The sequence below is a fragment of the Acinonyx jubatus genome, chromosome E1 (genome assembly GCF_027475565.1).
Source record: "Acinonyx jubatus isolate Ajub_Pintada_27869175 chromosome E1, VMU_Ajub_asm_v1.0, whole genome shotgun sequence".
Classification (NCBI taxonomy): domain Eukaryota; kingdom Metazoa; phylum Chordata; class Mammalia; order Carnivora; family Felidae; genus Acinonyx; species Acinonyx jubatus.
In genome coordinates, this window is record NC_069397.1 from 49,876,227 (window position 1) to 49,889,138 (window position 12,912).

At 41.9% G+C, this 12,912-nt stretch overlaps 1 protein-coding gene across 15 annotated transcripts in view; it reads left to right on the top strand.

The window, feature by feature from the left end:
• Nucleotides 1-12,912, top strand: part of KCNJ16 (potassium inwardly rectifying channel subfamily J member 16) — a 78,423-nt gene that overhangs the window by 25,329 nt on the left and 40,182 nt on the right. For 2 of the 15 annotated variants that reach the window (XM_015083045.3, XM_015083048.3), the window contains exon 1: nucleotides 3,351-5,031. The exons of 12 other annotated variants lie outside the window; for them this stretch is intronic. The gene's annotated coding sequence lies outside the window, so the exon portion shown is untranslated. Of the gene's footprint in view, nucleotides 1-3,350; nucleotides 5,032-8,200; nucleotides 9,835-12,912 lie in introns of those variants that run through there. One more of the 15 variants, XM_027047836.2, reaches the window with a different exon arrangement.

Here is a 12,912-nt window from a genome sequence, read left to right on the forward strand (position 1 = left end):
GAATTAGAAAGAAGCAACTATAAGATTCTTATCTTATATTGTCTGAAGAACTTGCCCTTGGAAGTGGTACAAGGCTTGTTTTTCTGAGGCACAGCATGAGGACCGGAAAGTCTTGGGAAAGCTACAGGGAGACACATTTTTATCTGAGCTCAAGGAAGGACTTCCTCATTGGCAGCAATGAATCATCATAAAACAGGAACAGAAAATGTGTGGGCTCAGTGAGGTCCCTGTCAATGAAAATGGCCTGAGACTGAAGGCCAACTTGAGGGGATTTGGAAGGACTCAAGCAATGATTTCTTGTTGCGTCAATGCCTTCTCGAAGATTCATATTTTGAGTTGAATCCTCCTGACAGTATTTGACGCAGGCATTTTGGCAGTTCTCAGGGGGTCTTTGCTGGCTAACGTGTGTGTTTGTAGCTGATACAACAACCAGCTGGAAAAATAATTCCTTCAAATTCAGAAAAAAAAAAATGACCCAAACAGAAACCTTATTAAACCTCATGTTCAGTTTTCTAAAAAAATGAATTATTATTGCTAATTTGAGAGTAAGTACATGCTAACCAGCTTACACCGATTTATTTCTGATTCCAAAACTGTTAGGATGCTTTACTTTAGCACAGTTTGGCCAAAGAGAAGAAAGTAAGTCAATGGGTTTCATGTAATTTTAGGATCATAAATAGTGGGAGAGGAACACACTCTTTAGCATCAAGGACTTCAAGCACTTTGTATCCTATGGTAGCGAGAGTTAGAATAACAGGAAGCCCTCCGGCGAGCAAAAGTGGCACCTGTGAAAAGTGTTTGGGTCTATCTGAAGGCATGGTTGCAGCAGGGGCTGAGGCTGTAGGAAACAGCCTACAGTTGCCCACTGAGTATGGAAAGCCCATTTAAAATAAACCATTCTGTCCTTTACCTACGGTCTATAATGGATCACATAAAAGTTAGACTTTTTCTTCCCTGTTTCACATGTCCTTACTGAATCAGTCAGTTAGATCATCATATGGATTATCATGATTATCATTAGTTTGCAGCTCCAGCATGGTTTTCTCCAAGACCAAAGCCTCTCATTTGCACGTCTTTAAGCTTCCCTATAACTTCTCTGCCCATTCCTTCAGCCATGCAGCTTCCTCCAAAGCTTTCCATATTTTATTTGATTAGTCATCAGCCGGAAACGTGCACTCATCCACCAACCCACATGCCTCTCTCTTCATACGTCCCCAGTCGGGCTGTTAGGTAACAACATAGCGATGCAGATATTATTGTCTGATACTTTTAAAGTGCTTTACAAATATTAACTTATTTACATCTCCTGAGAGCTACACGAAATAGATATGTTTGTTATCTTTCATTTACAGATGAGGGTACTGAGGCACAGAGTGCCTAACAAAGTAGCTAGAGACAGTTTCTAATCAACAGTGTTCCAAATCTCAGCTCTGATCAGTATGTTGCCTCTTACTTTAAAGGTAACAAATTGAACCAATCTTAGTATGATTTTCTGTAAACCAATGTTAGCACTCATTCTTCTGTGAAAATGTGTTTTATTCCTACCCATTTTCCTGAAGTCCGCCTTTCTTCTTGTGAACATGTATTTTCACAAGTGTTGCGTCAGACCCTTATTAAAGTCGGTGTTAAAAAACACTGCATCCTTTCATACACATTTTATATATGTACCTTCTCCTTAAAGCATTCACATCTATTGTGAAAGAAATGACAATCACATGTTTTTTTGAGTGCATATTCTCTTAGAGATTCCATTAACTAAGAGTAAAACTCATCTACCCGGTTCTTTGAGTCTAAGACAGTGATTCTCACTCAACCCAGAGGTGGTTCCCCCCCACCCCAGGGGACATCTGACAATGTCTAGACACATTATTAACTGTCACACTGGGCGTTGGAGTCATATTGGCATCTAGTGGACACAGTTTAGGAATGTTGCTAAACACACTGTAAGCGCGGAACATCCTCCCACAACAAAGAATTACCTGGCTCAAATGTCAAGGCTGAGAAACCCAGTTCCAGGGTATTCTACACATTTAAAATAATTCTGTTGAGGAAAGTCTATGACCCTCTTCAACAGTATTATATAAAGCTATATAAAAACTATATGCATATAAAATTAAATCTATTATTAACCTATTAGTCCGTCAGTTTAAGTAGACTCAATTTATATGTCTTATATTTTCTCTTCTCTTCTCAGAAGTTTGAATAGTTTATAAAGGACACAGTTTCATAATTTAGCCTTAAAACAAATGTGACTCTTACGGAAAATTGTTCTAATAGCAGATTTCTTGTTACTCATCCATTAATTTTTTTTAAGTTTTTATTTAAATTCCAGTTAGTTAACATACAGTGTAATATTAGTTTCAGATGGACAATATAGTGATTCAGTGCTTCCATACATCACCCTGTACTCATCAGGACTAGAGCCCCCCCTTCATCCCCATCACTTATTTAACCCACTCCCCACCCACCTCCCCTCGGGTAACCATTACTTTGTTCTAGTCTGTTTCTTGGTTGGCCCTTCTCTCTCTTTTTTCACCCTATCCTCATTGTTCCTTAAATTCCACATATGACTGAAATCATATGGTATTTCTCTTTCTCTGACTGATTTGTTTAGCTTAGCATTCTACTCTCTAGCTCTGTCCATGTCATTGCACATGGCAAGATTTCATCCTTTTTTATGGCTGAGTAATATTCCATCATGTACCACATCATCTTAAAAGAATGCATTAATTTTTTTAAAGAATAAAGTATGAAACATAAACTGTATACCAAGCGATGTCCTAGGTGAGCAAGTAGGATTAAACTACGATAAGCTGTAGATCAATGTTAGGATTATTTTGGTTAATGTTCACTGAATAGTTATTAATGTGGGGCTTATGTTTCCTGCGGTTTATTTATATCATTTTACACCATTATAAAAGCAGTTTTTATTTAAGATGAAATTAAGCAAAGTATTTTACAGAATGTAGGAAAAAATAAGAAAGAAAATATTGAAAGAAAACACCTGATTAAATTATTTGCTTTTCATCCAGTTAGGTGGAATTGGTGGTTAGTATTACATCATGCACAAAGCAGACCCAGTTACTGATCCAATAATAGTATTCTCTTCTCTCCCTATGGTTTTGTAATGAAACTCTGAGATCAAACAGGTTGGACACCTTCTTCAAGTCTCCTCAAAATACTTAACTTATAATGGAAATGACACACAGGACTAATGGTAGGACATTTCCTTTATTAAAAAGCCAATAAGTTGGCAACATCTTATTATAACTAACATCTCCCATATTCCAAGAGAAAATAGAAACTCCTCCTGAAAAATAAATCCCCCCTACCCTCCTTCCTATCCATCACAGCATTTTTCTACTCCAGATGGGATACATACAAGTCTCCACTTCCTCCTGTCCTGTTTCCACTTGTTCCCAGTCTAATCAAGCGTTTGGCTCCAGAATGCTAGTGAGACGTCTTTCATCAGAGTCACCAGTGACATCACATTGCTACATCCAATGGTCAACTCTTTTTTTTTTTTTTTTTTTTGAGAAAGAGTGAGTAGGGGAGAAGGAAAGGGGTAGATAGAGGAAAAATCTTAAGCAGGCTGCATGCTCAGCACAGAGCCCAATGTAGGGCTCCATCACACGACCCTGGGATCATGACCTGAGCTGAAATCAAGAGTCAGATGCTCAATTGGCTAAGCCACTCAGGCACCCCACTAAGGGTCAACTCTTAGTTCTCATTCTCACCATCATTAATCTCTGACACAGATAATTGATTCCCTTGTTCTTATTACATTGTCTTCACGTCAGACCACATCTCAAGGTTTCCTTTTACTTCAAATAGTTCACCTTCTCAGTCTCCTTTGTATGATCTTCTTAATTTTCCCAACTTCAATTCGGAGAGGCTGCCCCAGAGCTTAATCACTGGAACCCCTTTCTTTTCTAACTATTCTCACCTCTTGTCCGGTCTCACCCATGTTCGCGGCTATACATGTACTGGTAACTTCCAATCTTAGATCTCCATTCTGGATGTCTCCCCTCAACTCCAGAGTAATGTATTGTCTACCCGCCATTTTCATTTGGTTGCCAGAGAGCATCTCCAATTACCACAAGAAAACCTCAACTTCAAAATTCCTTCTCTCTCAGTTCCATCGTCTCCGGAAACAGCACCAATATTCACTCGATTTCTTGTAAATGTCCGCATTTTCATGACTAGCTCGTTCCAAATTACAAGACTTCTCTATAGGCAAAAATGGACATTGAGTAAGAAGCGTATTCCCTCCCTTATCCTAGACGTACAAGAAGCAAACCAACACGCCAGAAAACAAAACAGGTTGCTCAGAAAAAGATTTACACTTTGTCCTTGGAACCACTACTGAGGATGTCAGTGGTCTTCTAGGGGCACACACTTCCTTGGAACCCAAATGAAATGATGTTGGGCAAGAGGCTGTTTGCTTTAGGTGTAGGATTACATAGACAGGGTGTGTGTTTGCACAGAAAAGTCTTTACTGCGACGAGAGAACACCTACACCCACAAAGAACACCCTTGGAAGAAGCTGTAAGAGTCCTGGAGGTGATAGTGAGAGAAAATCCAGCCTTCGGTTTAGGGGCAATCTCGGGCCATTTTGCGATTTGGGGGAGATCCTTGCTGTTGAACCAGCTCACAAAGGTCTGATCAAAAGACAAAGATGTAGATGGGCAGCGGAGGAAGGGTATTTCTTCTTGATCCTTGTTTTCTGTAAGCCACCATTGGCAAGACTGTCTACTACGTGTAGGCATGGGAACCGGTTAAAGAAAGTGTCGATTCACTAGAGTGAGCTGAGAACTCGCTGGCCTTTGTGTGTGGTGAATGTGTCTGGAAAGGCAAAAAAGAGCGAGATTCTCCTGTGGGGTTTCTCATCTCCATGGCGGTAGGTGCTGACGGCTCCAGAGAGAGCAGGAAGGAGCAAAGAGAAGCGAGCTTGAGATGGGTAGCTGCACTGCTCTCAGGAGATGAAAAGGACACCGGGTTTGGGTCTGACCTTCATTATCTGTAACTGAGGTAAGACCATCGGGTGGGTGGCAGAGTGACCTAAGCCTCAACTGACTGCTTGCCTGATCTTGAGTTGCTTCTTTTTTGTGTGTGTGTCTGCTAATAGGTGCCTTTGGGAGGTTTCTTTTGACTCTTTTTTGCTGTATGTTCCATGGCTGGGAATCGTCTTTTTTCTTTTCTTTTTTCTCCCGTATAATCTCTGGGGAGTGCTGCACCAAACAGATTAAGAATGTGAGGGCCATTTATAGATCAGTTAAGGGAAGTAACATTCAGAGAGAGAGAGACTAAAAGCGTGATGACTTAGCCAGCTGAACATTACTTATTGACGTGGGACAAAGTGGAAAACGATGAGTCTTTAATTTCCTGTGGAAACAGTCATTCATAAAACCATCTCTTCTGTATGTCTTTGTCACTCTACCACCGTTCCAAAGTGACAACGAAGTGGCCTGGAGAATTTGAAACTGTGTGTTAAAATATGCTGTCTTTGATTTGTAATTCATTGTGTCCTTACACCTAAAAATATATAGATGGAAATGCTGGAAAGACTCATTAGAAAAAAAAAAAAAAAGCTGCAAACAAGTTAACTCTGATAAAGAATAAGCTTCTCAAACAGTGAAGTCTGATGAGGTATAAAAGGCCTGGGTTTTCTAACTTTTACTGTTTTTCTACTACTCATTGTTGTCTTACGATTTGCAATCTGGACCGTTGCTGTGGAGTAAATAACATCTGTTACATTCCATGCCTTCGGCTTTCCGTGTCACTGGTGGAAGGAACAGAGGCTGAGATAATGCGGTTTGTCTACCTGGAAGTTCTAAGCCTGCAGAGATGCAGGGCCATGGGTTTAAACATAAATATATCTTATTGATGAAACTCCTTAAGCTTTTCTTTTAAAAGCCTTTTCCTCTGCCCCTTCTTTGATTTGTGTTTCTGAGGCTTGACATAATTCTGAGCATTCCGAGGGAGCTGGGGACGATATCCCCGGAGGTTCTGAAAGCCCATAATCCTGAAGGTAGAGCCCAAACTGGCTGCTTAGCAGAAGTGTGACCCTCCCAATCTACTTAGCTTCTCTCTGCCTCCTTTTCAGAAGCCTTTAATAATGTGTGTCTGTCAGATATCACTGAATCTCATTTGATATGCCATCTGGCACATAAGGAGCGCATACTGCGTGGAGACCATGGTTTCTAGCTCCGTGTTGGGGAGGAGGGAAACTGATGCAAATGCGATAGTGGGTTAATAGCTAAGCTCAGCATAGCATCTCAAATGGCTCCACTCCAACGAACATAGTTCTTGTTCTCAGCCTTGAGAAAACCCCAGCCAATTGCAGCTTTGTAATGAGGAAGGCATACTACTGTTGCAGTATTGGAGGTAGTCCGGGCAATCTTCACCAGCCTCGACCTGCTTCTGACATGGTTTTCTCACCAGCAATATGGAACCTTTTGGCTCTCAGACATCTGCATTCCATCCCCGGGCCTCACCTCTCTGATGAGCCCAATCTCTGCAGGGCAGCTAGGCAGGGGAGGTCAAGGAAGATATGTGGGGCTGGCGTGGGGGGGCAATGAGGGTCAACAAGAGAGAGATGGGGCCAGGACATTCTTTTGTGTATACATAGTTTAATAAAGGCGAATCAATATTTCACACGTCGATCTCTTAAAATCAAAACATCTGCCTCTCTCAACGTCACAGTGGCTGCTTCGAATCAGCCGAGGCAAAGCTCCTAGTCTGTCCAAGTGATAAGCTTCAGGTGAAAACTGCTGGCATTTATAGGACGCCTACTGTTTTACAATGCTATCTGATTTAATTCTCTTAATCACCCTTTTTAAAGCGACGGGGATCAAAGAGGTAAAATCACTGCTCTTAATTTAGCTAGGTACATGAGATGAGATTCAAAGAGAAATCAGTCTGACTCCACAACTCAAATCTAAATGATTAAGGCAAAGACGCTATTTTGTTTGCATTGTATGAGTAATATATCTAGAATGATAGGTTATGATAAGAACCTGATAAGGTCCTTCTGAGACCAGACCATCAAAACCCGAATTTGATTCACCTACAAGAGATGGTCTGCCCAACCTCACAGTGGGACTAAGGGGCACCCTGGAACACAAGAGTAAATTGATCCAGGAGCAACTCTGGCCCTTGGAAACTTCCCTATCAGCTGTTAACCTGGGTTTTCTCTAAATTTTTGCTAAGAAAAATCCATGATCCAGCCTGAGTTTGAGTTTTTGTTTGTTTGTTTGTTTGTTTATTTTTAAGTTTAGGGCATACACAGAAATACAAAATGAAACTAGGGACGCCCGGGTGGCTCAGTTGGTTAAGCATCCAACTCTTGATTTTGGCTCAGATCATGATCTCACGGTTTGTGGGACTGAGCCCCTCATCAGTCTCTGTGCTGACTGCACAAAGCCTACTTGGGATTCTCTCTGTCTCCGCCCCTCCCCTGCACATGCACACGCGCACTCTCTCTCTCCCTCTCTCTTGCACTCTCTCAAAGTAAATAAATAAACATTAGAAAACACAATGAAAATAAAAACAGCTAAAATAAAAAAGTCAGTGCATGAACAAAAAACATGGGTATGATCTTTCCTATTGTCATGACAATATGGCTTATAATAACTGAAACAAATTAGAAGACTCAAGTGTCTTTACTCTAATGGGATGATGAGGTCTTTCTGACACTTCATTTTTCATCTTCTTGGGCAGTCTTTCACCACCATTCATCTCATAGTATTGTAGTAGAGGTTATTAACTAGTTAATGAAAAATAACATAACAGCAAATCTTTAAATCTTCGTGAACAAAAGAGACCCTCAGAGTTATGTAGTTGAACCTCCCAACAAATTCAGGAAATGTCTATATATTCTTCAAGCTGATCATCCAAATGCAAGTCCTAATTTTCATTCAATTTTTAGAGATACTAACAATAAACATATTCTTCTTGGGGCGCCTGGGTGGCCCAGTCAGTTAAGCGTCTGACTTTTAATTTACACTCAAGTCATGATCTCACGATTGGTGGGATCAAAGCCCCCCATTGTGCTCTGTGCTGACGGGCAGAGCCTGCTTGGGATTCTCTCTCTCTCTCTCTCTCTCTCTCCCTGCCCCGCTCTGCTTCCCTCCCCTGCTCTCTCTCTCTCTCTCTCTCAAAATAAATACATAAACACTAAAAATATTTTTCTTGTTGTGAATATTAAACCTGCTTCCCTATAAATCTCAACCCAGATCCCCCTCCAACCCCCTGGGGTTTCACACAGCCAGCTCCTTTCTTTCCCGGTGGATAGAGATGTCCCATCTCTGCATTCAAGCCTATGAAGTACTAAGAGCAGGGACATGTTGAAATGGTCTCAGCACATCTGCTTCACAGTAAGGGGGGTGTAGTTGGTACTCGGCAAAGGTTCTGAACATGCAAGTGTATATTTTCTCTGATATTTTCTTCTCCTTCACTTCTTCCTGTGTTCCACTTCTTCAGCATGATAGTGACTTCTCTTAAAAAGCAAGATATCCAGAGTCAAACATGACACTGCAGAAGGGGAGTAGCTCCAAGTGAACAAACGTTTGCAATTTTTGCCGGGAATTCTGCGTAGATGAAAAACTTTTTTTGTTGAATCTTTGCCTTGATTTTCTGGGAGAGATATACTTTTAAGCTCGTTTATGCTTTCCTACTGCTCATCTTTGCTGGCTTCTGGGCTTGAGATTGATCAGCTTTGAGGGAAATCATTTGCCTAAGTTTCCCTGCTGTCAATGACTCCAATCCCTAGAGCTAAGGGCACTGACCTTACATGCGGGCCCCTCTGCTTCCCATCTTGAAACGGGTCGATCCGCAGAGCACCTAAGTGGCTCTAAAACACACCTAATGGGACTTAGCCTGTACCTCTTGCAGTTGGCTCTGCTCTGAACCTGTGCCCAGTCGTTGTGACTGAATTTTCTCTTTTTTCCCCCTGAGATGAGGTCCAAAGACCTACTTCATCCTGATTCTGTTTCTAACAGTTCCTCCTCTCATTAAGGCTTAAAACTTAAAAATTTAAAATTAAAAACTTAAAAATTTCTTGTATTTATTTTTCCTCCCCCCAGCATTTACTCTCTGTGTGACCCTGACTAAATCTACCCACCAAGTTAAGCTTCAGTTCTGCATCCTGAAAATGGGAATGATGCTGATCACTGGTTGTCAGAATTTGGGGGAAAATTAGATTCATGGACATAAAGTGCCTAGCACTTAAGATGTGTCTCCTTTCAGGCTCAGGATTGTATCTGGCCCTTATCTGTTCTCAATCTGGAGCCCAGATCTAGCTCCACACCTAGAGCCAAATTATCCTTTCATGTGGAGTGTTCACCTGTCTGAGTATGTACATGATGCCTGTTCTCATTTCTCTTCAATTCACTGCCTCTGTTTTTTCCCCTCCTTATTGTCCCTTGGCTTCTCACTGGGTGTCTGTTAAGCTGATTAACTGTAACTCTTTTCTCTCTTTACTGTCTTCCAGCAGCTCAGCTGAACTTCTCTTCTTCTGCAATTGCATCACTAGGCTTGCTTCCAAGCACACCCAGTGTCCCCCCACTCCTTAGCTTTGACCTTAGGAGTCTGGCCATTATACTGGGTATATCTGCATATATCAGATTTGATACTTAGAAAGACATTGCCATCTTCTCCCTACATAAATGTTCACAGCCATTTGGGGCGACCCTCTCAGCTTCCTGGGCCCACGTGCTGAGAGCAAGAAGCTATGACCGCCTGTTCCACAATCCGCTGCTTGCTCAGCCTTGGCTGACACTCTCGAGACTGGAAGACGCGGAACATGCTGTCATTCACTTGCGATGTTACCAGGTACCTCTCCACAGTGAAAGGCACTAACTACTTCTACCTAAAACATTCTGGACTATAACGTCAATATACTCTTTACCCTTGTGGAGTATTTTTTGCAATGACGATGGAAACGTGTCTTTTCCCAATCCCAATTTTAGATGGTTTTGCGTTCTTTTATGAGATGGTCAGTCAGGTGTGGCCACAAGAGCAGATGGCATTGAGGCTGAGGGAAACAGTTTGTGATACTCACAGGCCCTCAAAACAGGAGGCACAGCACACTGCACGGGGCCACATGGGAAAGACACCAGGGTGATCGGAAGACAGGAGTGATAGGAAGATCTGATCCATGACCTTTATAGGGGTTTGAGTGGAAAAGGCAAGGCAGGACAGGCCAAAGAGTTTTGCATTGGCTAATTTAAATAATTTTGGTGGGCTTTGGGCTATGGGAGCAGTCCTTAGCTGCTCGATACCTGGTCCTGGGATGGCTAAGGCAGAAGAATATTGCCTCCTTGGGTCTACAGGACAGATGGAGGAGATATGGCTCTGCATTAGTTAGTTTTTATATCAGAAGCATGTTCCAGGCTGGGTCCCTCACTATCTCTAAGAATTGGCTAACCCTGGGAGGGTCAGTCTCTCCCCCAGCTGGAATGTTGTGTTTTTGTTTTTGTTTTTGTTTCTTTTCTTTTTAGGATGTCCAGCTATGAAATACACAGACCATTTAAAAAATAGTTACAATACGTACTCTCATCTCTCTGATGTGACCTGACAAATAGACTGTCCTCAGTCATTGGTTATGGCATGAATTTCTCTTTGTTTTACTGTTGCCGGGCTACCACTGACAAAAAGCCCCTTGTGTTTTGGGTCCCTCTTCCCTACACCCACCTCCCCATATCTAATAATCACCATTACTAGATGAGAAGGTAGATTTTTGATCACAGTTTGAGAGTGACCTTGAGGAAAGCAGGCCCATGTTCTGTCTCCCCCTGTGGAAAATGGCCTTTGCCCAACTCACAGGGATTCATGAACAATCTAGAGCATGGGTGGAGGGGACGGGTGGGGGTGTGGATTTTCTAGCTCACAGATCAGGAACCAGAATGACACACACGCGCTCTCTCTCCAGCACTGAGTCTTTATGATTAGAACTGGTCCGTCTGTAAGAGTCAAGCTACTGGCCGCACAAGGAATTCATCCCAAAATAAGTCTGTGTTCTTTGGATCCAAGCAGTAGGAAGCTTTATCCTTGCTGCTTTCCTCAGGATGCTCGGTGACATCATCCACACTGGATTGTTTTTCCCTTTGTGTGCAAACACTGGCTTCATTCCAAAGGGCGTCGAAAGCCAACAAGCCTTCCCTCAAGCCCACCCATTGGCTGTGTAATCTCACAATTGGAAACATTCCTCTCCATGAAAAGGCAGCGCCCAATAAGCCCTCATTGACAGCATTCCCCAACACCCCCAACCCAGCTCTGAGTTTCCTTTGGCCTCTTTCCTTGCTGACACTTCCTAATGGCTCAATTAGGTGGGGTTTTGCTGGTTGAAAGTCACTTATGCTTGTGTATACTGGTGTGCACATCAATGACTGCTCTTATCAGTAGAGTGGGTAGATATATCTCAAGAAAGCTTGAAAACAACCACTGATGCTGAAATTATTTCCCTACAACCCTGGTGTTTGGAGCTACAGGAATAGCACACAATTTCCTTAATTCTAGAAGATCTGTTTCGAGCCTTAGATACAAAAATATGCATATCCAAGAGCATGACATTAACTTTTATGCACCATTTATAATCCAGTTACGGAGACTTGGGCTGAAGCCTGCTTCTTTAGCAGACAACTTCATTTCTCTAAGCCTTAGTTTGTTAACTCGCAAAACATAAAAGGTATAGTAAAACTTGCTTTTCAGGATTGCTATTAGGATTAGGGGAGAGGGACACAGCATTGAGGCTTCATTCAGCATTGAGCTGAAAAGAGTGGAAGGAAGATGTGACTAGAAGCAGGGAGCACATAGAGAGACCTTGACTGGCATCACAGATTGCCTGTGGGTGGGATCTTCAAGGTTGCACCGCACTAAGCTCCTTGGTGGTGATTCTTTGACTTCCTGGCTATTGCTCTTTAGATTGTGGAGATTTTTATTAGCGCTGTTCTACTGAACTGACAGTAAAAGCTCCTTGGGGAAAGGGACTAGGGAAATATGCCCACAGGCAAGGTCACAAATCCTAATGTGTTGTTTCCCTGCAAGGAGTGTTCTTTGGTTCAAATGACCAGGATAGAGGTCATGAACAGCACAGCTGGGGAGAGGAAGTGGGGATCTGTTTTGCTTAATGGCACATGCATAGATAGCGTGTTGCCAAGCCAAGCCTGGTACCAGGAACCCAAGAACACAAGTGCAAGTTCTAGGTTGGTGGTGCTGGAGAGGAAGAGGTGGAGTCTTTGGTTTTCACAACATTTCAGTGCCATTTGGTCAAATATGAATGATTAACAGGACAAATATTCCCTCAGCTTGTTATGTTTCCGTTCTTAAATGCTTGTGGATATGGAAGCTGGCACGGACATTTTCCTAAGTTGTTGAAAATCTGTCTTTGAGGATGGGTTTGTCGTTTTTTTTTTGTTTTTTTTTTTTTTGTTGTTGTTCAATGAGGGCATCCAATCTATCTTTCTACTGGAAAGTTACATAAAATTTGGAAGTTCAGATGCCAACGATGTTTACATTTCTCGGTTAAAAAGCCAATATTTCTTCCTCTGCTCCTAAACTCTATGAATGGAAAAAGCTATTTTAGTTCATAGCATATTCTTTCCATTAAGATTTTAAACTTCTGCAGCATTGCCAAGGCTCATCTGTTGAATGAGTTTTTCAGAAATGTTATCTACCAGACATGGGTGCAAAGTGGCATTTTTATAAAGTTGAAGCAAAAGGTAATCACATTACCAGAGAAAGCGTTCTTTTCCATCCCCTCCTCCAATCAGTCTCAAATAAAGGGAGGCCATGTTGGCTACCGTTACAATGGTATGAATAATTTTTAATAAAATCAGTAGCTAAAAATTGTTGAACTTTCAAAATATATTGGAAACCTTTTCACATATAGCTATGCTGTGTACATTCTTG